General features: G+C 40.4%; 1 long non-coding RNA gene across 1 annotated transcript in view; it reads right to left on the reverse strand.

Moving 5' to 3' along the window:
• The window catches only part of LOC108700924, a 147332-nt gene extending 145917 nt beyond the window's left edge, over window positions 1-1415 (reverse strand). The window contains exon 1 of the long non-coding RNA XR_001933071.2: window positions 1332-1415. This is a non-coding gene — a long non-coding RNA (uncharacterized LOC108700924). The remainder of the gene's footprint in view (window positions 1-1331) is intronic.
• Window positions 1416-4792: the final 3377 nt, after the last annotated feature.

Here is a 4792-nt window from a genome sequence, read left to right on the forward strand (position 1 = left end):
AGCATGTTCAAAAATCGAATTTGCTGATGCGCCATATGTAATAATATATATTGTATTGGAGGATGAGGAAGTAAAGAAGTAAATGCAGTTTCTCTTCATTTCCTGCTATCGGGATAAACGAACAAAAATAACCCATAGTGTCTGCACTTACAAATCAATTACAGGCCTCTAGGGACTTCACCAATGAACTGCTCCACCCTAAGATATTTTCTTTCATTATTCTACGTGCAGCATGACTGACAAAACTTAATTGCTGATTAGCTGATTTAGGTTACTTTGCTGAGTCACTTTGGCCCAGTGTAAGTAAATTAGACCCATGGAGTCACACCCGCTATTACCTCTCTTCTAACAAATATTCCTGGGCAGGGAGTCAAAATCCCTCCTCTCCAGATTTTTTGGGCGAATAGTAAAAATATCCTGTTGCCGTTGCAAAATAAGTTCTGTCCCTCTAGCAATGGGGCTCTCTATTAATTTTCTCTGTGATTACACTTGGGGGCACATTTACTATGGGTCGAATATCAAGGGTTAATTAACCCTCGATATTCGACCATCGAAGTTAAACCCTTCGACTTCGAATATCGAAGTCGAAGGATTTACCGCATTTCCATCGAAGGAAAAATCGTTCGAACGAAATATCAAATCCTTCTAATGATTCGAAGGATTTTAATCCATCGATCGAACGATTTTCCTTCAATCAAAAAATGCTTAGAAAGCTTATGGGGAAGGTCCCCATAGGCTAATATTGATGCTCGGTAGGTTTTATTTGGCGAAGTAGGTAGTCGAAGTTTTTTTTTAAAGAGACAGTACTTCGACTATAAAATGGTCGAATAGTCGAACGATTTTTAGTTCGAATCATTCGATTCGTAGTCGAGGTTGAAGTAGCCAATTTGATGGTCGAAGTAGCCAAAAAAAAAACTTTGAACTTCGAAGTTTTTATCATTTGAATCCTTCACTCGAGCTTAGTAAATGTGCCCCTTGATCTTAAAAAACAAATCAAGTACTCTCAGCTGGAGCATAGGCTCCCTCTTCTGGCCTGTAGCTGCAATAGTATTTAATTGAATTGAAGAAATTGAATATAATTGAATATAATTGAATATACCTAGCTGCTGAAATTGCTGAAATCACAAATATAGTCAAAGCATAAAATGCAGCTGGATATCTTTATTTACCCACCTGGCCAACACCCAAACATATTCCCCTAATAAAGTACTAACTACTAGAATGTATTATTACTAGGATTCTGCAGATTTCTAGAAAAAAATCATGTCAGAGAATGAGTTAATGGAGTAGAAACGTTTTTGTTGATTTCATTTGCATGAGAAAACTATTACCTCTGCCTTTGGGCTTGTACTTTCTGCTGCTGAATGAATCCCAGTACAGAACAGCGGAAGCCTTGTGCGCCCTCTAGAGGTGCTGCAATGAAAAGAAACATTTCTAAAAAAAATTGCACAGTGCTTTGCAGACATGGCACATCATTCAGATCAATCCCTGCAATCTAAGGTCAAGATCTATCACATTTACATACACATTAGGGTCAGGAGCTAATTACTACAGAACAGATAATCTGATAACCTAAGCTCCAAGTCCTATCATTGGAGTGAAGCTGTGTGATGTACTACAGTGGGATATTGGGAAAGAAGCTCTGCCAAACCATACGGCACATGTTGGGGCAGGAGTGGGGTGAATATGTTCTTACATAGTACTGTACATCTGTATTTCACATATCCATCTTTCAATTACATAGCTCTATTAGTTACAGTTTTTCTAATATTGAAATTCAGTTTCATTTTTCATCTTCTTACGTCTTTCGGAAGCAGCTCTGGGAGGTGGGTCACCGACTCTAAACTGTGCTAAATTAATACATTAGTTGATACATTTCTTATCTTTGTCCCTGCTGAGCTGAATCCCTGAGTTTCATTAAAGGCAGCTGTTAGAATCGATACAATAGTTGCGAATATTCCACAGATGCTGCTGAGAAATGTATCAACTAACGTAGAAATTTGTAACAGTTCAGAATCTGAATTACTGAGCTGCTGGACATGCAGGAATGTTAAACCTTAGACTTCAATTCTCGAAAAACAATCAACATGGAAAGTATTTAAAAAAAAAGTCTATTTCTAGTGAACACTTTGAAAACAACTGAACAAGTGGAAGGCGAGCAACCCCTTTAACATGGAACTGTGGTTGTTATGGTCAGAAACCCTGTTGTTCGTCTAAAATATCGAAAACCAATAATATTCAAGACAGAAAAAATGTGAATGCATTTCTGTCTTGACTATTGCTGGTTTTGATATTCTCCCTGTCAGATCTCGCCGTCATTTACCTTTAGGGTCAGGGTTTAGGGCCAGACTGGCCTGTTGGGATACCAAGACATCTACCAGTCATAAGAGAAGTCCAATAAACTTTCTTATTTCCAACACAGAGCCTTGACTTAACACCACCACTTTGTAAATTTCACATCAATTGGTTCTTTTACAACATGATGTGTTCACAGTGGTCTTTCACTGCTTGTAGCCATGTTATTGTAATAAGGCCCACAGCATGGGAACATCAGGATTATGCTGACAAGGACAAATTATTGTGTTGGCAATTTCCAACAATTAAAGGTGGCTATACACAGAGAGATCCACTCGTTTGGCGATGTCGCCAAACGAGCGGATCTCTCCCTGATATGCCCACCTTGAGGTGGGCAATATCGGGCTGATCCGATCATGGGCCCTAGGGCCCAGCGATCGCATCCTAACGATGGGTAACGGGCGGTCGGATCACGGGACCGCATCATCGAACAGATGCGGCCGCAATCTGTCGGGATTTTTAGTCCCGTCCGATCGACAATAAGCTGCCGACTCGGCCCGTGTACGGCAACCTTAAGTCACACACAATAATTCTGAAGGTCTGTATGGCGAATCCAATTCCCCTACTAGAATATACTGTGCACAATACCTGTGATACAAATGAAGGTATGTGACCATTGCAGTTTATAATGTGTTAGTTTTTTTTCTTTTCCAAGTTCATGAAAAGAATATGACCAACCGGTTCTTCAGAGCAGGGTGTGGATATCACCTTACACACATAACATAGCAATCTTACAGTCACGGACATCCAGTGAACCTTAAAGGGCACCTGTTGCCAAAAAAAATATTATAACCAAAACCAAAGGTGTGGGTTAATAGAGGGTGTACTCCAGATGGGGGTAACAGGTTTTTTTTTTTTTTTTTTAATTTTAAATGCTGCAACTTGCTTATTATGTGCATCATGCACATGACGTCATAATCGAGTTAAGCGCATGCTCTTTGACCAACATGGTCACCTGCATGGGGAGCTTCTGGTGCGAGTGTCCTAGCTCTTTTTTAAAAAAAGCTACTGTTACCCCCAACTGGAGTGTGGGCACTATTAGGCCGCACCTTTGGTTGGGGATAATATTTTATGCCCTTTAAGTTCAGCTTCCTGACTTGTTGTGTGGCACTAGTCTATATTGGGCAAATGTATGCCGAGATCTATTAACCCATAGCAACCTATAGGGGACTAGACCTATAGCAAACATTGCACCTTTTATTTCATGCCTCCTAAATCTTCTATATGCTCCTCTTCCAGCCTAACTCTGAGGGAGGTGCCCATGAACCTTTCCTTGCTCTGCTGTGCTGTATGTGTGTCTTTTAAGAACAGAGAATTCCTTTTCTGTGTTTTTGTATTTATACAAATGGACAGCTCCTGCTACATTGTATTACTTATTAGACTATAAGGGTAAGGACACACTAATCTCCCCCCAAACTGCTTCCCCGTGTCTTCCGCCTGTTACAATGAAAAACGCCTGCGGCATTGCACTCGCGGCGCTTTGTTCTCCGAAGTCACCCTCACGAGAAAACGTTGGGTGACTCAGGAAAAAGAAGCACCGCGAGTGCCATGCCGCAGACATTTTTTAATTGTAGCAGGAAGACAGAGGGAAGCAGTTTGGGGAGATTAATCGCCCCAAACAATAGGCAATTAGTTGCCGGGCCGCTAAATCTCCCGGAATCTCTGAAGAGGCCTCGGTGCTACGAAAGCTTGCAATGTATTTTTATTGTTAGCCAATATAAGCATCACTGCCACAATACCTTTGTATTTGTTTGTTATTTATTTGTTATTTTCATATAAGGGCAGCAAATTAAATTACCTCTGCTGATAGTTTCCCCATAGAGAGCTTGTGAACAGCGCCCCTAGTGATCCAAATAGCTGGTACTTTTGCTCTTGTTTGCTTTGAAATTTGGTCACAAACCAGTAGTTTCTTCTATATGTATAAATGCAGTAAAGGGATATTGTGACCACAAAATAAAGTAGACAAGATTCTACAATATGAGGGAAACAATACGAGCCATTGATACAAAATACAGAGATTAAATCTTCTGGGGGTATATCATAAACTATATTTTAATAGCAGAAGATAGACTACTGCAAAAGAGAAGATGTTGTAGACCCTAACAATATCTAGTTAGAAAAAATATACAGGGTTCCCAAACTAACCCCAAACTGAAATTGAGCCAAGATCCATTTGTTCATGGAAAAGGCCTCCCAGCAGAGGTAGCTGTGTGTTACATGTATACATGGATCTGTAAGTTTTGCTCTTGTAAGACTGTACCTGGCAGCCCCACTACATTTACACAATCGTATCTCTATGTGAGCCGGCACTATACTCGTTCTGCCACTTTGTTGAGAAACAGCAGAACCTGTTTAACCACTCTGAATATGGTTTGCCTCGTTCCTGCTGCAGGGATGAAGGAACTTAAACCCGCGCAACAGGTTTGGCGAAAAAGAA

This window comes from Xenopus laevis, chromosome 9_10L, assembly GCF_017654675.1.
Source record: "Xenopus laevis strain J_2021 chromosome 9_10L, Xenopus_laevis_v10.1, whole genome shotgun sequence".
In the NCBI taxonomy this organism is placed as follows: domain Eukaryota; kingdom Metazoa; phylum Chordata; class Amphibia; order Anura; family Pipidae; genus Xenopus; species Xenopus laevis.